The sequence below is a fragment of the Mus musculus genome, chromosome 5 (genome assembly GCF_000001635.26).
Source record: "Mus musculus strain C57BL/6J chromosome 5, GRCm38.p6 C57BL/6J".
NCBI classification, from domain to species: Eukaryota; Metazoa; Chordata; class Mammalia; order Rodentia; family Muridae; genus Mus; species Mus musculus.
In genome coordinates this window covers 64,840,879-64,862,481 of record NC_000071.6, presented here as the reverse complement: position 1 = coordinate 64,862,481, position 21,603 = coordinate 64,840,879, and the positions used below count along the sequence as shown (strand labels likewise).

Here is a 21,603-nt window from a genome sequence, read left to right as displayed (position 1 = left end):
CCAAAAAAGACCGAGTCGGTTGCATGAGAAAACAGATGGTCTACGACTGTAACAGCAACAAGGCTGGGAGTGAATCCCAGCTTTGAGGGCTTTCGTTTTGGGGATTTCTCTATCTGGAGAAGATATAAAATACAGAAAAGCACAGTTCTTGGTGCGTCCTGCAAGTGAGGTCTTACAGGGACCTCCAGTGTGGGATGGATGTTCCCGGAACAATAAGAGTGTGGAGAGTGACCCAGAGGCCTGGTGATGGGATTGAAGGTGGGCTAGCCTGGCTTTAGGGTCTTGTTGTAGGTGTAGGAGAAGCAGGTGTCGGACTTGAGGGACCTTCCAGACCTTGGCAAGATTGCGCAATGGTTTGAAGGAAACAAACTGGATGCCCCGCCAGTTCCCAGAACAGTCTGAGAAGCTCTGTGAGGACCTCGGACTCTTGTGGTTAGAGAGAGACTTCCGGACGAAGGCTTGGGCCTGGGAGTAGGAGTTTGAACTAGAGCTTGCTCCACCCCCACCCCACCCTGCTTCCAGGTATTACAGGGAGAACCAGAGGGCAAAGTCCAAACGGAGCTGAAGCATGAAGAAACGCTTTAGGAATCCACAGCCAGAAAGCATCCACTGTTTCAATTAGCTTCAGTTTGATTCGATCGGACAGCTATTCCTAAATGGGTACTGTGTGCCAAGTGCAGGGCTGGAATATAGCAACGAGGAGACAGACAGACCCTGCCACATGTTAGATTTCTAACTTACAGGGAGAGACAGACGAAAACACAAGTATGTTGCTATTTAGTTTTCAACAGTCCTGTGCGCCACGGGACAGCTGTGACATTGCCTCTAGGGACAGAGCTGCTTTGTGGCTCCCACCCCATCCGTGGATCTGCTGGCCCCAGAAGCAAAGTGGTAGCCAGTTAGCCACTGGCTCCTCAGCCCCTCCCTATACTTACTGCTTCCTCCAGCTCAGCGGTGATTTTGAAAGCTGGTTTTTTTTCTCTCTCTCTCAATCGAACCTGGTTTTTCCAGTTTCTCTTGGCAGAAACTCTGGTCTGCATCCTACACAGAAGTAGAAATCTCCTCTTTCACTTTCATGTATTTCTTTCTTGTTTGGTTGTGTGTGTGTTATTGTTATGTGTGTGTGGTGTATGTGTGTGTGTTGCTGCTATGTGTGTGTTGTTGTTGCTGCTGCTGTTGTTTTAAGACACAATTGCACATGAATGTAATATCTTTACACAAGATTTTAAAAGTACTTGGGACCACAAGAATCCTCCTTGCCCTTGCTTCCTTGAGTTCTCACTGCTGCGACTCTCTCCCAGGCCGTGTCATCCGTGACTGCCCTGTTCCTCTCTTGGAACTTTGGTAGCTAGGGAGAAAGGAGGCGGCTTAACCTGGTGGGTGAACTTGGCAGCAAGCTGAGGGCAAGCTCAGCTTAAACTTTCACTTTCTTGCTATCTGCAAGAAACACCAACCCTCCTCTGTGCATGCACCCCTCCCCCACGTGGCTAGCAGTAAGTGAAGGACTTCTTCAGCTTTCCCCACTGGTTACCTCTTTTAGCTGGAGAAAATTTTATGCAGCCCTGGATATACAAATATATAAAATAAGGATACAATCTAAACATGGACAGAAAATTAATCATAAAGAAATGTATTTTAAAGCAATTATTTGGTCTGTGTGTCATTTTGCCACTTGTTAAAGATGAGTGTAATCCTTTCCATCAGCAAGATGCATGCACTTACTTATTTTTACATAAATAATTAAATCTTGGCTGAATATTTGATGCTGCAAAACATAAACTATCTTTGACATTTTTTAAATCGGTTGATATTTTGATTTATAGCCATTAATGCCAAGAATTCCGCCCCCCCCCTTTGCATGCATATATACTATAAAAATGGAATACGTATGTTTAGGATCATCTTAGAAACTGTTGGAAACATCTTTCCTAACTCCGAGTCAAAATTCACTTAGTGATTTTTAAATAGAACCCAAGCCAGCGACTCAAATGACAATTTTAAAAATCAAATACTTTGGGCCAGTGAGACGGCTCAGTGTCTGACTGCCTGAGTAAGATTCTCTGGATTCACAAGGTAGAAGGAGAAAGCTGGTGCCTGCAAGTTGTTCTCTGACCCAGAATATGCTAGCGGCACATGCATACTCACCTACCACCACACATCCCATTCCTCCCCCATCCCAATGTGCGGTCCTGTTAGTCTATTCTAGACAGGGACTCACTGTGTAGCCCCCTGATGACCTGAAACTCACTAAGTAGGTATCTTAGTGTTTCTATTGCTGTAAAGTGATGACATGACCTTGGTAACTGTTACAAAGGAAAACAAGTCATTGGGGTTGGCCTACAGTTCAGAGATCTAGTCTATTATTGTCATGGTGGAGGGCATAGCAGTCCAAGGGGAATAGTTGAAAGTTCAGCATTTGGATTGACAGACAGCAGGAAGAGAGAGAGAGACAGAGAGACAGGGAGAGACAGAGACAGAGACAGAGACAGACAGACACACACACACACACACAGAGAGAGAGAGAGAAAGAGAGAGAGAGAGAGAGAGAGAGAGAGAGAGAGAGAGAGAGAGAGAGAGAGAGAGACTGGGCCTGGCTTGAGCATTTGAAACCTTAAAGCCAACCACCAGTGAAATATTTCCTCCAACAAGGCCATATCTCCTAATAGTGCTATCCCTATGAGCTCATGGTAGGCTATTTTCATTCAAACCACCCAGGCTGGCCTTAAACTCACAGGAATCCTCCTGCTTCTGTCTCTCAAGTCCTGGGATCTAAGGCAAGTGCCACCATGACAGACCCAATAATATATATATTATTTTAAAATTAAAGTCAAACATTCTAATATAATCTAAAAATGCACTAACTTGATACTTACTGAGGAACGATAGTGCAAATATATTTTAAAAGTCTTTGCTTTCTGTAATTAAGCTTTTATGTTTCCATAAGAACAGAAATCTTCATACACACAATTAAAATAGTGCAGTTCCTGATATGGATAACATACAGTAGTCTCCACTCTGAGCCAAGCTGTTTCAGTGACTGCTCACTGCCATGTGTGGCTACACTGTATTGGCAGTACACAGCATACACAGTGTATGTTCAGAGCCGAGGCTGTGAGGTCAGATGACAACAAAAGCAAGGGGAATCAGAAACAGGTCAGGTTCTCTGTGTGTTCGATTTTTCTGTTAAGTTTTTGGTCCTTGAACATCCAAAAGCCTTTTATTCCCATCCCTACATTCAGTCACACCTCTCCAAGTGGGATCACACTACAGTGTAAGAAGCTATGAATTAGAAGGATGCTGGACTTTCCACTAAACACGTTCACTACAATATCCTTTTCCAGCAAAAAATGGGGATGTTTTGGCAATATCAAGAATATGGAAAGGCAAAGGATAGGAGAATGTGGCACCTCAAATGTGCAACTTTGGTGTAAGTAAGGACTACCCTGTTGTGGATTTAGTCTAAAGCTACATGTATTGTGTTAATTGGTCTCCCAAATTACACAAGAATCCTCATGTCTGCATGTAAGACACTGAAGGACCCTGACCCCAGTTGGTTTTGATTGGTAAATAAAGTTGCCGGTGGCCGTTGACTGGGCAAGGAGACAGTGACAGGATTTTAGGATTCCTGGGCAAGGGACTGAGGAAGGAACAGGAAGGAGAGCCGCCATGCTGGGAAAGGAGTAGAGACCAGGTCTGAGAGACATCGTACATAGACCACAGCAAGCACAGTCTATGTAGGTGTTTTGGAATTCAGCCCGAGAGGGTTGAAGGTCTGGGTCCAGGACAGCCAAGATGAAATATGCGTTTTAGTAATAATTCAAGAATATTGGAGGGGAGTATGTGACTGGAACATGGAAGTTTGGAAGTAGCCCAGCCACTGACCTGTTTAAGGCATATTAAAATATAAGGCTGCATGTGTGTGTCTTTCCTTTGAGAACCCGGAACATCGGGGAGGGTATCGAGGAGTGCTGCCACCCGGGATTGATTTGAATAGCATTATTTGAGTACTGCTACCCTACCCAAGTGAAAGCTTAATTGGAAAAAGCAGATGCAAGGCAAGCCACCCTTGCTCCTTGTTTGGATAATAGCATGACATACATCTGTGTTGTGATCACCAATAGTCATAGAAACTTAGCAGAAGTGGCGCAAGAAGACTCCGTGTGATGAGTTTTCCTGGCTTGTTTGTCCCATCCATTAATCTTCTTCTTAGCTGCCTTCCCACAATTGCTACTCTAGTCTTGTCCTTTCCTTTCGCTGGAATTTACTGCTTTTTTTCTCCCACCTTGTAGTGCTGAGGCTGGTTGGTCAGCATCTGAGCTATGTCATGGCTCTATTTTCTCTTAAACGATAGAACCAGAAAGATGGCTCATTGGGTAAAGTGTTGGCCAGAGAGGCTGATGACTCCAGGTTTATTACAGGAATATCTTACTCCTTGTTACCAACTTCTGTCTTAGTCAATATTCTATTGCTGTGATCAAGGCAACTTATAAAGGAAACTGTTCACTTTGGGGCATACAGGTTCAGGGTATTAGAATCCATGACTATCATGTCAGGGATCATGTCAGCAGGCAGGCTGGAAGGCAAGGTGCTGGAGCAACAGCTGAGAACTCACATCTTAATCCACAAGCACAAGGCAGAAGGGGAGAGAGAGAGAGAGAACTTGGAATGGCATGGGAGTTTGAAACCTCAAAGCCAGCCGCCCAGTAACAAACAAATAAGTCTTTGGGGGGCCATTCTCATTTAAACAACCATAGTTGCCAACCAAGAACCTAAGGGGGCAGAAGAAAAGAGATTTTTGACTGCTATATAAAGATGTATAAGGAAGAAGTTAGAAGGCCAGGTTGGGTGATGAATGTATTCAATCCAGTCACTCGGCAGAGGCAGAGGCAGAGGCAGAGGCAGAGGCAGAGGCAGAGGCAGAGGCAGAGGCAGAGGCAGAGGCAGAGGCAGAGGCAGAGGCAGAGGCAGAGGCAGAGGCAGAGGCAGAGGCAGAGGCAGAGGCAGAGGCAGAGGCAGAGGCAGAGGCAGAGGCAGAGGCAGAGGCAGAGGCAGAGGCAGAGGGTGGATCTCTTTGAGTTCAGGCCAACTTGGTCTACATAGCAAGTTCCAGGCCCATCAAAACTACAGAGTAAAACCTTGTATATTAAAAAAAAAAAAAAAAAAAAAAAAAAAAAAGCCAGGCATGGTGGCGCAAGCCTTTAATCCCAGCGCTCGGGAGGCAGAGGCAGGCGGATTTCTGAGTTCGAGGCCAGCCTGGCCTACAAAGTGAGTTCCAGGACAGTCAGGGCTATACAGAGAAACCCTGTCTTGAAAACAACAACAACAGCAAAAGCAAACAAACAAACAAACAAAAAGGAAGGAAGGAAGGAAGGAAGGAAGGAAGGAAGGAAGGAAGGAAGGAAGGGTGAACTAAAGCAGCTAAATCAACACATCACCATATCTACCACACCCTTAGCAATGTGCTCAAAAGCCTGTCTTGTATCTATACTCTAGGAAGAATGGATTGGCTTAAACTATGAAGTCTGGGTCTCCTACTCTTCCTCATTGGAGTAGACTGGATTTCATCAGGAGAACCTGATGGGCCTTAGTCAGTTGGTTTGGCTCAGTTTGCATCAGATCCATCAAACGAAGAAATGTACACATTAAATTCTTATAAATACTGTCAAGACTCTCTGAAAGGCCTATTACAAGTGTTTGGGGAATGCAAAAAAAGTGGGTTAGTGGTTAAGTAGCTGTTCTTCCAGAGGTCCTGAGTTTAATTCCCAGCACCTACATAGTGGCTCTTAACCATCTATAATGGTATCTGATTGCCCCTTACCATCTAAGATGGTATGGATATGATTGCCCCTTCTGGTGTGCATGAAAATAGAGCACTCATATACATAAAATACATAAATAAATCTGAAAAACAAAAAAACCAAAACCAAAACCAAAACAAAACCGAAAGTGTTTGAGAATGCCTTTTCTTATAGCCACTCTCTTAGGTCACTTTCTTAAAAAGATTTTTGCACAGACATACTTTCACTTTTAGTTATGTATATGTGTGTGTCCCTGTAGGGGTATGTGTATGTGAGTGCAGATGCCTATAGAGGCCAGGAGCCTCAGATCAATGGGAGTTGCAGGTAGTTGTGAGCTGTCTAACATGGGTGCTAGGAATCAAACTCAGGTCCTGTGGAAGAGCAGGAAGCAGTCTTAACAGCGAAATATTTTCTCCAGCCACCTACCAAGGATCAGCCTTGACTTGGAGAGGGGTTCTGGGAGAAGGGGTGTCTGGGAGCAGTGAAAAGACTGACTCAAAGGCAAATTGTGGGGCACAAGCTGACAACCTGTGTTCTGTTCAAGATGGCTCCCTAGACAGCTCTCTATAGATAGTTCTTGGCTCTGTAGTCTGCCAGAGACAGCTCTCTGTTTGAGACAGCTCTCTCTTACTGGAAATAAATGCTCTCTGGATAGGTCATGGGTTTTCTGATAAAGTCAGAAAAACTGCTAGGGAAAAAAAAAATCTTGTATTTTCTGACCAAGTCAAAAATCCTGTTAGAAAAAGTCTAAATTCTTGAGTTTTCCTATCAAAATCAGATAAAATTCTAGAAAAAAATTTGAGAGCTATGTTAGCTCTCAAAGCAGTGTTCCCTCTGGACAGCTGTTAGAAAACATTCTAAAAGATCTGTGTTAGCTCTCTGAGTAATTCTTGGGATTTCCAAGCAAGGTCAGAAACCCTGTAAGAAAAATTCTAAAAGAGCTATGAAAAATTCTAAGAGTTGTGTTCACTCTCCATGGATTTTATGACCAAAATCGGAAATCCTGTAATTTTTTTTTTTTTTCTAAAAGAGCTGAGTTTGTTCTCCATAGATCTTCAGTTAGCTCAACTCTTGCTAGGGAAAAACAAAACAAATCAAAAACCTCTAAAAGAATTTATTGTGCTATTGTTCTCTGTTAGCCCATCTCATGCAGACCAAAAGTCCAGTCTTTTATTTGCATATCAATTCAGTCATTTACTCTAGGTTTCTTCTTGACCATCCCACAAATCAGCATTCCATGACCCCACTCTCTTGATTCTTAGAAAAAGACAGCAAGCCCTTTTTTTTTTTTAACATTGCAAAAGAATTCAGAGATCTTCCTGCCTTTGTTAAGCACAGACAATAAGCTAGCTGAGTGGGACCCTGCTCTGAAATTACATTCCTACTATATCTGGGCCTGGACCTAAACTCCCTCTCTCCTAGGCTGATCTTGAACTCAGGAATCTGCCTGCCTTTGTAAGTACAAACAAAAACTTAGCTGGATGGGATTTTGCCCTTTGATCACTGCTCCCTAAATCTTTCTATCTCCTTCTTTAGGATCTTTCTAACAAGCTGGGTCATAGTGTAACTGGTTCCTTTAGATCTATGAAGCTCCTGATGCAATTCATATTGCATCCTTATATTTTGTATAGTTGAGAAATTATATATCTTTGAACTCATGTTTTCAGAGTTCTTTCCCACAGCCTTAAGGGCTGTCTTGGCGGTCTCACCATTTACCATTTTTGCTAAGGACCTTAAACACATCTTTCCTTCCTGGACTTATGTTGTCTCTGATTATCATGGAGTCATTGACCTTGGAGAGGACATTCCCCTAAAGGAGGAATAGAGTAAAATTATATATATATATATATATATATATATATATATATATATATATATATATATATATACACACACACACACACACACACACACACAAACAAGCTTCAAACCCACAACAACCATCACGGAGGCCCACACCCTGCTGGCTCTATTCCAGGGGTGGGAAGCATATCATGCCATCCCTGCCATGGTCAATTTGGACTCAGCAGCCAACCCTACCCCACCTCTTTCATTTTTATCTTTTGCATGTCTTTGTCCATTCTGAAACCATAAGAGGTAAAATAGTGAAAATAACTATAATATATTGAGCAATGTACTGTGTAGCATTTTACAAACACCACTTCACTTAACCTTGATAATTCTATCAGCTAACTATGAGACAATCCAGGCAGAGAGGGTGGATCACTCAACTGAGAAAGACAAGATGAATGTGTGAACTAAGATCACTTATTCTGTCCTTAAGAACTAAGGCAGCAGATACAGACTTCATGAAAAGGGTTGTTTTTGAGTTTTGTGTGTGATTTTTAAAAATTGTTTTTATGTGTATATGTGTGCATTTGTGCACATATGTGCAAATCACCTTGAAGCAAAGAGAAGGAATTTGGATCCCCTGGAGCTAGAGTTATAGGAGGTGGTACACAGCCTCCTGTGGGTGCTAGGAACTGAAATTAGGTCCTCTGCAAGAGCAGCAATTGCTCTTAACTGCTTAGCCATTTCTTTATTCTCAGGCTCCATATTGTTTTAAGAATGCCATATGGGGGAGGGCATGATGGCAGACAGTTTTAATACTGGCACTTAGAAAGCCAAGGAAAGTAAATCCCCACCACTCTCTGTGTGTGTGTATGCGTGTGCGTGTGTGGGTGTGTCTGGGTGTCTGTGTGTCTGGGTGAACCAAGCAAGTGTTCAAAGGCAGTCAGATCTCTATGGTCTATGTGGTTAGACCCTATCTAAAGTGACAAATAAAATTTAAAAAATAAAATAAAGTATATGAGGGTCAAATAAAGTATATGAGGGTCATCAGGTAAAAGTTGTCATTACACAAGTCTGTGACCTGTGTTTAATCCCAGGAATGCGTGGTAGAAGGAGAGAACTGATTCCTACAACCTTGGGAAAGGTTGTCCTCTGACTTCAACAAGCACACATTCTGGAACACAGGGAGGAAACCAGTCATCTTCCAGTTTTCTCATAGCTAGTCTAGGGTTCCGGTAGGCAGATACCCAAGTTAATGTTTGCCCTCGTGATTCACAAGAAGATGTGTGTGTGTGTGTGTGTGTGTGTGTGTGTGTGTGTGTGTACCAAACATTGTGCATCTTATTTAAAACTAGTCAGAAATGAGCTTGCAGAGGGAGAAGCAGTCTGTGTGTTTTGGCTGGGGAAGGCAGTCAGCAAATCTGGGAAGGTGGTCTCGGCCGCTGTCATTTCTCAGTTTCTCAGAATGCCAAAAGAGCTTAACATATGACAGCTCACATGTCACCAGGGCAGCTCTAGAGACAATAAATTCAGAGACCTAGGATGTCTCCTCTGTTTCCTCCCTTCCTCTTCTATGGCCATGCTCCCATCTGCCTCCACCTCTTCCCTTTCCACTGTGGCTGGGAGACTTAGGCAGCAGCTGGATCTCTTTTGTGGGCCGAAGATCCATTTGGTTATCAGCCAGGTGTGCAGCCACATGGGGTCAGAGGTGGATTTCCTGGGAAGATGCTGAGCTTGCAACTTCATGGGTCTTTCCAAACCCTGGGAGGGGCTTCGCATTGCCCATGAACATTTAATGCTATTTTAACTACCCGCTCTTTCCTCTCTGACTTCCCTTTGTGTTAATAGGCCTGGAGCAGCTCTAGGCACTTTTGCAGGGTTCACCTAGAGGAATATTAACTAGGAAATGTCATTTAGCTTGGGCTAAGTAGGCTTTAGTCACATGTTTTGTGTCATTTCCAACGTGTATTTTGTCAGTTCATCCCAGAATGGGAACATAGCCAAGAATCTTTTTATTTCCCCCCCAAACTCCCTCTGCTGCTTGCACCTGACTAGAGAGGAAGCTGAAGGACCTAGAGTTGTATCACAATAAGAGTCAGTCCTGAGAGGATGAAATTTCAGAGTAAAAGTCCTCAGAAATCCTAATAACCACATGTCAGGTAACTAGGGACTGTGCATGAGGAACTACTATTGTGGGAATGTGCTTGCTTTGGAACTCCTTGTGTCGTTTGTTTAAATTTGTTCCTAATTCATCATCCATAGAGGTAACTGATCAATTATGTATGTACTCTTGTTTGATTTATTTTCCTTCCTCTTAACATTTTTTTCCCTCTCTCTTTTCCAGTGGGTTTTTTTTGGGGGGGGTGGGCATTCAAATACACTTTTCAAACACAGAAATGTAGGGCCTGGAGAGATGGCTTGGGATAAAAACAAGTACTGTTTTTGCAGAGGGGTTCAATTGCCCGTATCCACATCAGGCAGTTCATAACCACCTATGACTCCAATTCCAGGGGATACAATACCCTCTGGCCTACATGGACACCAGCCTACAGATTTAAATCAAGCAGACACACATGATCATATATACATATAAATCAACAAATGTCCTGTGGCACCTGGTCCATATGCACCAATAAAAAAGAAAGAAGGTTGGAAGTATGCAGGGTCAGAGGCTAGCCCGTTTATAGCATCGGCAGTCATCAGAGCCATAGAATCATAAGCGGGGCATTTGTTATCAGCTCTGGACCAAATAGAAGGCCTTTCCTGTTGAGAATTTACCCAGTGAAGTAATGCAACAAGAGCAATTATGCAAAAACCTGCTCTGCCTTTTCTTTTACCTTTGTTTCTTCTTTCTTTCTTTCTTTCTTTCTTTCTTCCTTCCTTCCTTCCTTCCTTCCTTCCTTCATCCCCCCCCTCTCTTTCTTTCTTTTGTGTGTGAGTGTATATGCCAAAGTGATCACGTGGAAGTCAAATGATAGCTTGCAGAAGTTGGTCCTCTCCTTCGGGATTGACCTCAGGTTGGCACACTTGGCAGTGTCTTAACTAGGATGAACCACCTTTCCATCCCTATATACTTCCTTTTAACAGAATCACAAGAAGTAGATTTTATCAGAATTTCTACAGAAACAAAGTATAAATTTACAGTCGTTCTACAAAGCATCTACTTATATATGATGTCAAACACTGAATTATCCAATGACAAAGAATTAAAAAAGAAATTTTAGGGCTAGTGAGGTGGCTCAGGAGGTAAAGGCATTTGCTGCTAAGATAGATAACTTGTGTTCAAACTCCAGGACTCTCATGGCAGTCAGAGAAAACCAACTCCCAAATGTTGTCCTCTGACCTCTCCATACATGGGTAGTGCCAGGTACAACTGTCTCTACACACGATAGCACGATAGATAGATAGATAGATAGATAGATAGATAGATAGATAGATAGATAGATAGATGATGAATACATAAATAATAGAAAGACAGACAGATAGATGAGTAAATGTTTTAAAGAAATGATAATTACCCAAATTAGGGGAAAGGCAACTTGTCTTTCTAGTCTCTGAGCAATATTATAATTATTCAGGAATGATGACTCATCCCACAAATCCCATCACTCTAGGAGGCTGAGGCAGAAGAATGGCATCAGGCTGCTGGCTTGAGCTACACAGCAAGACCTTGTGTTATCTCCCCTGCTGCTCAAAACAGCAACGAGACACAAACCATTGTGAGATACAAGAACTATGCAGGACAAAAAGAAAAAACGGGTCAACCTGAGCCTTTGTTCCCCAAATTTGACAGGCAGAGACAGGTAGATGTCTGTGAGTTGAAAGACAGCCTGGTGTATATAGTGAGTTCCAGAATAGCCAGGAGTATCTAGAGAAACCCTGATTCAACCCCTCCCCCCTCTTTCTGTCTTTCGCTTTCACACACACATACTCTGTCTCTCTTTCTCTCTCTCTCTCTCTCTCTCTCTCTCACACACACACACACACACACACACACACACACACACACTTTCTGTCTCTCTCTCTCTCTTACACACACATACACACACTGTCTCTCTGTCTGTCTCTACACACATACTCTGTCTCTGTCTGTCTCTGTCTTTCTCTCTGTCTCTGTCTCTCTCTCTGTCTCTCTGTCTCTCTGTCTCTCTCTCTCTCACACACACACACACACACACACACACACACACACACAAACACACACACACAAACACACACACACAAACACACACGTAGTGATAAACCAGCAGAATATATATAATCTGGTAGTTCCTTAAGAGACACGAAGAGACATCTCTAGATTTTCTACATTTAGCATAACTAATCAGTTGAAATATGCAGGTTATTTGGGATTTCTTTTCACAGTTGAAATGAACGTTGTAAATGCCTTTGAATTGATTTTGGTGTGGTATTTGTTAATCCTCCCATTCCCCATATGTAGTCTAGTCCCTCAGGGTGGGCAGCGTAAGGCAGCACAGAGCCTGGACCTGCTCCTGACTTGATTACACTGTACTTCCGAGACTGCCAGTGAGGCTGCCAGCCCAGCTTTCTTCCCCTCCACCCCCTCAGTAAAGTTGTCTTTCTTCTGGGATCCTTCTGAAACTGAGCAAGACAATCTCCAAGTTAATCCCAGTTGACCTGTCCCCCCCTCCCCCCCATGTACTGAATTCTTGTAAAATCAGTGATGATTTTTGCAGTGCCTGACAAGTCAAAGACCGGGAAGCATATTCAACTTGGTCTCCTTAAAGTTCGCATCTAGCCACTCGGTCGGTCACGCTATTCCTTACAAGGGAAGAGGCATCACAAGGAAACCAGCCACTCCTTTCTCATTCCACATACCCAGCTCAGCCCTGCTCAACCATTTGATGTTTATAAAAAGTGAGTTCCGATGAGTAAGGTTGAAAGCTTTTGTTTATTGAAAAGGAGATCGGCAAACTTAGGCTGGCTTGAGGATGTCACAGAACTTCAGGGTAGTGGAGGAAAGTGGCTGACAAAAATCAGGTAGCTGGCAGGAGACAGGACCAGATGAATGCTTTTCTAATGTTTTCTGGACTAGTTACTTTTCTCACAGGACTAAGATGGACTGCTGAAGATAGACTAATACAGCCCCACCTGGGTGACAGAGCACTCATTTTTTCTTTCTTTGTTAGTCCCTTTCTCCTATTTGCACGGATGCCCACTTTGAAGCTGAAAGTTTAAACTGTGATTTTTAATTATGTATGCATTTAAAAATAAAACATGTAGCTTTAATGCCCTTTTCTTCCTCTTTCTTCTGGATTCACTATGTACCGTGGCTGGCTTGGGACTCAGTATACCAGGCAGGCTTAGAATTCATAGAAGTCCACCTGCCTCTGCCTCCCAAGGGCTGGTATCGAACTCATATACACCAAACCCTTCTGGGTATTCTTTACATTTTTCTTCAATTTATTAAAAATATTTATTTTATATGTTTGAGGATATCTTAATTACTTTTCTATTACTGTGCTAAGACACCATGACCAAGGTAACTTATAGAAGAAAGAGTTATTGGGCTAAGGGTTTTTGAGGGTGAGTCTATGACCATCATGGCTGAAGCATGAGAGCAAGGAAGGCAGAAACAGCACTGAAGGAATGTAGGTGTACTAAGACAACAACTACGGGATGGGGGAGAGCAAGAGAGAGAAAGAGAGAGGGGGAGGGGGAGGGGAAGGGAGAGGAAGAGAGAGGGGGGAGGGGGAGGGGAAGGGAGAGGAAGAGAGAGAGAGAGAGAGAGAGAGAGAGAGAGAGAGAGAGAGAGAGAGAGAGATTGATTTAGGAATGGTGTGGGCTTTTGAAACTCAAAGCTCTCACCTCAATAACTCACTCTTCCAACAAGACCACACCTCTTAATCCTTCCCAAACAGTGCCACCAACTGAGGGCCAAGCCTTCAAGCACAGGAGCCTATGGAGGCCATTCTCATTCAAACTGCCAGGCTCTGTGTGGATAAAGGTACATGCCACCACCAAGGTGACAACTTGAGTTCCATTCGCAGAGCCAACGTGGTGGAAGGAGAGACTTGACTTCTTCATCTCACTTTGTGGCACATGGGGATTCCCAGACAAATCCACTAAAAGAGTTTGCATGTGAGTGACAGATTTCAGCCTTGGGAAGAAATATATCTTACCTAGAAATCAATAAAAGACACTTATATTGTCACAACTAAGTTTCAGCATTTTCCTTTAACGCCAGCCATCTGGCTTGACATATGATTATGGTAACAAAAACAGCCTATTCTCCAAATAGTGACCTGGTTTATGCATCATTTTTCACTAAGGGTCTTTTTTTTTTTTCCATTGGAGTCAGGGTATGTTCTGTCTAGTCTGTTCAGGTCTAACGATTCATTTGCCCCCACTACCCCAGTCTATCATTGAACAAAAATCCAGCTACATGGAAGCTGAGTGAAACATCACCAATTTTTATGAAAAAAAAAAAAAGAAACAAAAACAAAACCAAAACAACACAACAACAAAACAAACTGAAGGCAAATCAAATAGTAAACCTGGCAGCTAAACCAACTCAGGACACTTAGCACCTTTGTGACATTTCTGAGTCAGGACAAAGCACTTTCTCTCAATGACAGCTGCCTGAGATCTGAGAGGAAAGGGGACTTGGGGGTAAAGAAGAAACCGTTCTTTTCCTTCTCCCTCCCCCTCCCCTCCCCCTCCTCTTCCTCCTTCTGCTCCTCTTCCTTCTTCTTCTTTTGCAAAGAGGCTGTGGTCTGTCTGACATGCAAGCCTGGTGGGTGACCTGAGTCCCATCCCCAGAAGCCATTTAAAGGTAGAAGAAAAGAATTACTTCCATAGAACTGTCCTGTGACATGCACTGGGTACATCCCTCACCAGGTCATCACACACACTCTCATAATAAATAAAATAAAATAAAATAAAATAAAATAAAATAAAATAAAATAAAATAAAATTTAAAAGTACTTGTCAGCTTGAAAAGAAATTGAGAAGCTAGGCTTTGGGCCAAACCAACCAGGCAGAAACCACAGAACAGAAAACAATATGATAAAAAGGAGGACATTTCTGTGTTTTGTATACTGATTTTTATTGTGTAATTTTATTAATTTTTTTAATAAACTTTAACATCTGTTTTGATGGGATAGTTAGTATTCACACATTATTTTTTTAAGTATAAAATTATGTTATTTACAAGCATGGATAATTTTAGTCCTTCCTTTCTGTCTTAGTTAGGGGTTTCTATTGCTGTGAAGAGACACCATGACTATTACAGGAAAACATTTAATTGGGGCTGGCTTACAATTCAGAGATTTATCATCATTGTGGGAAGCATGGTGTTATGCATGGTTCAGGAAAGATAGCTGAGAAGTCTGTGTCTGGATGTCAGTCCGTGTCAGCAGGAAGAGATTGTCACACTGGGTGTGCCTTGAGCATTTGAAATCTCAAAGCTTGCCCCCAGTGACATACTTGCTCCAACTAGGCCACACCCACTCTAGCAAGGCCACACCCACTCCAACAATGCCGTACCTTCTAGTAGTACAAGCCTAGGGAGGCCATTTTTTTCTCAAACCACCACATTTTCCAATTTGAATATTTTTCATTTCTTTCTCATGACCTTCCAGGGCTTCTAGTATTCATAAATAAGAATACTAGAAGTATATATACTGAGTATATACACTCTTGTTTTGTCTTCAGTCTTAGAGAAAGTGCATTTGGTTTTTCCCATTCTTTTGTTGTTAGTTAAATTTGTAATAGTCTTCTTTATGTTATCATACAATCCTTCTATGTATATTATTTTTCAGGGCTTTTTTTTTAAACAATTTCTTTCTTTCTTTCTTTCCTTCTTTCCTTCTTTCCTTCTTTCCTTCTTTCCTTCCTTCCTTCCTTCCTTCCTTCCTTCCTTCCTTCCTTCTTTCTTTCTTTCTTTCTTTCTTTCTTTCTTTTAAAGATTTATTTATTATTATATCTAAGTACACTGTAGCTGTCTTCAGATGCACCAGAAGAGGGCGTCATATCTCATTACGGATGGTTGTGAGCCACCATGTGGTTGCTGGGATTTGAACTCAGGACCTTCCGAAGAGCAATGTTCTTAACCACTGAGCCATCTCTCCAGCCCTCAGGGCTTTTTATTACACAGATAAATTGAATTTTATCAAATAGTTTTTTTTCTTTATTGAGATGATCATATGTTTTTTTCTATCATTCTGTTGATATAATGTATAGCATTTGTTAATTTGCATGTCATGCTGATTAGATTTTTGTCAACTTGACACAGACCAGGGTCATCTGAAAAAAAGGAATCTTCAATGGAGAAAATACTTCCATGAGATTGGCCTGTAGGCAAGTCTGTGAAGCATTTTGTTGATTGATGATTGTTTTGGGAGAGTCCAGCCTGCTGTTGACAGTGCTGGTTGAGAAGTGGCCCTGCATTGTATTAGGAAGCAGACTAAGAAAGCCATTTAGCATCTTTCCTCCACGTTCTCAGCTTCAGCTCCTGCTTCTATGTTCCTTCTTGAGTTCCCTCCCTGATTTTTCTTCATGATAGACTGTGATCAGGATGTATAAACCAAATAAGGTCCCTTTTCCCAATGGTGGGTTAAATGATATGGTTCTTGTCTCACAAATTCTCAGGCATTTGCATTCCTGTTTCCCAACTGGTGACACAATTTGGAGAGGCTTAGGAGATGTGCCTTTGGGTGGTGGTTTGAATAGGTATGGCCCCCATAGACTCACGTGTTTGAATGCTTGGCCCCAAAGGGAGTGACACTGTTAGGAGGGGTGGTCTTGTTGGAGTAGGTATGGCCTTGCTGGAGGAAGTGTGTTGCTGTCAGGTGGGCTTTGAGGTCTCAGATGCTTGAGCCCAGGCTCAGTGGCACACAGCTCTTTTCCAGCTGCCTGTGGATCAGGATATAGCACTCTCAGTTTCTTCTGTAGCACTATGTCTGTCTGTATGCTGTCATGCTTCCTGCCATGACAATAATTCGCTAAACCTCTGAAACTGTTTTATGGGGTTTTTTTGTAAGAGTTGCTGTGGTCATAGAGTCTCTTCTCAGCAATAGAAACCCTAACTAAGACAGATGTTGGTACCAGCAACTGGGGTTTTATTCTAATAGGCTTGGTCATGCTTTTCTTTGGAGGAAAGTAGACTCTGAGACTTTGGATGAGAGAAGCAGCTGAATGCTTTAAGCGGGGCTTAACGGGCCTTTCTGATAGGAACATGGAAGACAGTGATGCTGAGGGTGATTTGAATTGTGGGGTCCCAGCTCAAGAGATTTCAGAGGAGAGGAATGTTAGTATGTGGCCTAGAAACTGTTCTTGTGGTAGTTTGGCTAACAATGTGGCTGCTTTTTGCCCTGAAAAGTCTGCCTGTGGCTAAACTGAAGAGTTTTGGATTAACTCTGTTGGCAAAAGAAATCTCAAAACAGCCTGGCATTGACTCTGTCCTATGATTATTAGGGTTTACCCTTATAAAGATCTATAATGAAAAAGAGAAAGCCGAACAAGGGAAAGAGCAAGATGTACTTGAGGGGAAAATGGAGACCGGGAAGTGGAATGGGGCTAAACCCTGTTTTTAAGGAGATAAACAGATTTAAAAAAAAAAAAAAAAAAGCCTGATGTTAAATGGAATAAAGGAAGTGGTGGTCTCAGGGTATGACCCCACCCAGTTAAGCTTCCACCTTGTGAAAAGGAATTAAAGCTTAGGTTGAAGTGTGGTGGTACATGCCTATAATCCTAGCACTCAGAAGGCAAAGGCTAGTGAATCTCTAAGTTCAAGGCCAGACTGGTCTACAGAGTGAATTCAAAGACAGCCAAACTTTTGCAGTGAAGAAAACCATCAAAAACAGAAAGCTGATGAAAATGTAACTGAACAAGGGACCATGTTCCTGCCCTAGCAAGCAACAGAACTTGGCAGCTTCGGCCACATGGTTCTGACTTTAGAGTCAAGAATAGAAGCAAGGGCTTATGGAATATCCCTCAGCAACTAAGGAAAGCCATTGAGGCCAGGTGTATGTCAAGGGTGTCGCTGATAACAGGGATTGGAACCAGCCCAAGAGAAAGAAGTGTGTTGTAATCAACAAAGGACAACAGAATTGGAGATATGAAAACCACTGGCACATCAGATATGAAGATGCAGAGTCTGGCATTTGCTCAACTGGTTTTTGGGTCTTTTTTTTTTTTTTTTTGTACAATATCTCCTCACTATGCTTCCTTTCCTTCCCATTTCCTTTCTTCCCTAATAAAACGGTAATGTATATCCTGTGCCATTGTATGTTGGGAGTATGTGATCTTTTTTATTTTGATTTTATAGGAGATTACACTTAAGAGATTGCTGTGAGTCTCAGAAGAGACATTGACAGGGTTGAGACTGTTGTAGACCATGGGGACTTTTGAAGTTGGACTAAAGGCATTCCTGCATTATGTCCTGGCTACAAGCCTACTGGGACCAGAGAGTGGAATGGGTATTTCCCCCATAGATTCATGTGCTTGAATGCTTGTCCCATAGGAAATGCCACTGTTAGGAGCTATGGTCTTGTTGCAGTAGAAATGGCCTTGTTGGAGGAAGTATGTCACTGTGGTGGTGAGCTTAGACATCTCAGATGTTTAAGGCCAGGCCCAGTGGTTCTTGTTCTTTTCCCTAATGCCTGTGGAGCATCTTAAACCTACTCAGCTTGCTGCTCCAGTTTCCGTGAAATGTCTGCTGTCATGTTTCCCAGCTGTGATGTTGATGGACTCTTACCCCTCCCAAACAGTGAGCCTAAATAAACTCTTCCTAATACGAGTTGCCTTAGTCACGGTGGTTTTTCTCAGCAGCAGAAAACAAAGACAGATGTTGTTACTGTGAATGGGAATACTTCTTTGAAGAACCTGATTAGGTGGTCTGGGGAGGAAAGTGACTTTGTGACTTTAGACTTGGAAATTATTGAAGTCTATAAGAGGAACTTAAAGGTACATCCTATTGGAAGCTCAGAAGACAGTAGTGTTGAGAACCGTATAGTCTGTGAAGGTCCAAGAAATTTCAGAGGGGAACAGTATCAACAGTTAGGCTAGAGACCATTTGGTGAATGTGGTTGCTTTCTGCCTTTGTCCTAAGAACTTGCTTGAGCCCATGTAAGTCCTTCACCATCAGACATAAAGCTACAGGATTTCCTGTTTGCTCTACTTGGTTTCAGTCTTGCTTTGGTCCAGTATTTCCTCACTAAGTCCCCACTTCTTCCATTTGGAATACATATCGTGTGCCATTATATTTTGAAAGTATGTAATTTCCTTTTTCGTTTTTATAGGGAGTTACACATTAAGAGATTACCTTGAGTCTCAGAAGAGGCTGTCCTGGACTTTTCTTTCTTTTTCTTTTTCTTTTTTTCTTTTTTTCTTTTTTCTTTTTGTTTGTTTTTCAAGGCAGGGTTTCTTTGTATAGTCCTGGCTGTCCTGGAGCTCACTTTGTAGACCAGGCTGGCCTCGAACTCAGAAATCCACCTGCCTCTGCCTCCCAAGTGCTGGGATTAAAGGCGTGCGCCACCACGCCCGGCTGACTTTTCTTTTTTAAAACTTTTTATTGATTCTTTGTGAATTTCACGGCATGCACCCCAATGCCACTCATCTCCCTGTCCTTTTATATCTGCCCTCCACCCTTGCAACTTCTCCACACCAAAATAAAATAAAATAAAATAAAATAAAATAAGGTAGAATTAAAAAAAAACACATACACAAAGAAAAACATCTTGTTGTGGAAGCTCTATTGTCACGGTGTAACACAGTATACACCCTTTTGTCCACACATCTTTACTTACTAATGTTCATTGCAATGAGTCATTTGTCTGTTTCAAGGCCTCTGGCTTCTGCTGCTCTATCAATCCTGGATCCTATTGGGCTTCGTCTTGGATATTCTGCTGTCACCCTGTGTCATGGAGACCCTGCAGCTTTGGATCTGCAGGACTAGCTCCTTCACTCACTCCAGCAGTTCATAGATGCAATAGATATTAGTATGAACCAAATTGAAGCTCTGGCTCTGAGTCTAGGAAGTAGCTAAGTTGGTCGGTCAGCCTGCCAGCTCTCCTGTGTCTGTACCACCAGGGTGAGCTCTCCAGTCTCGGCTAGCTCACCCAGTGCAACAGCCTGCAAAGGGCAGGGTTAGCTCTCCTGCCCTTGTGCCCTCAGGGCTGACTCACCTGCTCTTTCACCACGAGGACCCACTCTACCGTGCTGCCCAGATGAGGTTCAGGGCCTACCGTCCCCAAGTGTGGTGGCTTGTGAGGGGGCAGAGCTAACTTAGGTGGCAGCACAGTCCCTCAGATGGCAGTACAGACCAGGGACACCTGCATGGCCTTTGATGGTAACATGGGCCTGAGAAATCACATGGACCCTGGTTACCATAGGACCACAGACTCAGGTATGGCTCCAACAACAGCAGGGACATGGAAGTCTCCATAGCCTCAGGTGACAGCCCAGGCCATGGACATCTGCTTGCCCTTTGGTGATAACTCAGGCTACAAACACTGACCCAGATTCCAGCTGCAGCAGGACCTGTAACTTTAATTTTTTCAAAATCTATTTTTAATGATGGTTCTTAAACACTTTAACCTCCCTTCTAGGCCACCACCCACCAGAGAGAGTGGAAAAGAAAGATATGGGGGAAGTGGACCTGTTTAGAGATCGTTCTTTGAATCAGCAGTGGGTTAGCAAGAGCAGCTCGATCCACTCGAAAACGCTTCATGGATATACCAACAGTCCAGTTTGGTAGACTCGGGGTGTCAAACACGAATCAGCAGTGGTGGCACAACCTAGCAGAGACAGAGAGGTCTCTGCCGAATCAGCACAAGTCAGCAGGAGGGGAGAATTCAGACCAGCAGGAGTGTCAAGAAAAGTTCTGGGCTGTGTCTCTCTCAGTGAAGCTAAGATCATTGAAGATGTGGGATCAACAATAGATGACTCATTGCAATGAACAAACCAAGCTTTGCCTCCATCACGGTCCAAGGAGTCCTATTTATACTCTCTCCAAACATCATGTGTCCTACACTGGACTTGCTTCAACACTTGTCTTGCCTCAGCACGTGAGTCTGTCTCAGCTGACATCATTCTGCCAATTGCCCAAGTCCTTGGAAATGACAAGAAGCCACAGCACACCACCAAAAATTTTTTGGTGCATTTCTCTCTAGAGTCCCAACAAATGGAGCTCAACACAATGGAAAGCAGACCAATACACGCATGTTGATAGCGAAGACTCCTTCACCACACTTCAGCAGAACATCCTTTCTCCTGTGTCTGCTTCAGCAAAATGTTCTGCCTTAGCCTTTCACCTGTGTCAGATTCAGTGAAACTTGCCTTCACATGTCTGCTTTAGCAAAATGTCCTTTTGCTTGTATCCATTTCAGGAAAACACTCCTTTACATGTTTGCCCCAGCAAAACACCAACCAACACAACTGACTTTCCCAAGAACCCTTAAGTTTCCACTTCAAGGACCCTTGGCAGCAACTGGGGCCAGGACCACCTCATGGCTTCCTCATATCTGCCTGTTCCTCACCACTGTGGAGTCTTTGGTTTCACCTTTCTCCACAGTGTTTTTCTTCTGTGCTCCCCAGGCCACCAGGACTTAGGTGTCTTTCTTCAGGTCATCCCAGCCATTGGAGGAGACCCTAGGACTATGCTTTTAAACAGTGTTGTGATTATGAACGAGTTTGGAACTTTTAAAGGTAGAAAAAATAAATTATGCTAGTGTCTGAAGAGTATAGGGACAGTCAGTAGAACAAGATCTTTGGAATGAGATGTCTTTCATATTCTTGGCTGTTTGAATATTTGGTTTCCAGTTGCTGACACCGTTTAGGGAGACTGGAGGTGTGGGCTTGCTAGGGGAAATATGTCACTGGGGGTGGTTGGGCTTTGAGGCTCACAAGTCTCTCACCACTGTTAGATTGCTCTTTGGTTCCTGCTTGTGGTTTAAGATGTGAACTCAGTCCGCTGCTCCAGTCTCCGGGCCTCCCTGCTGCAGTACCTCCCAGCTGTGTTGGTAATGGATACCTGTTCCTCTGGAACCAT

General features: G+C 43.0%; 1 non-coding gene across 1 annotated transcript; it reads right to left on the bottom strand.

Moving 5' to 3' along the window:
- Window positions 1–6,688: 6,688 nt before the first annotated feature.
- Window positions 6,689–6,751, bottom strand: LOC115490263. The gene has a single exon (XR_003956064.1). It is a non-coding gene; the product is annotated as a U7 small nuclear RNA (small nuclear RNA).
- Window positions 6,752–21,603: the final 14,852 nt, after the last annotated feature.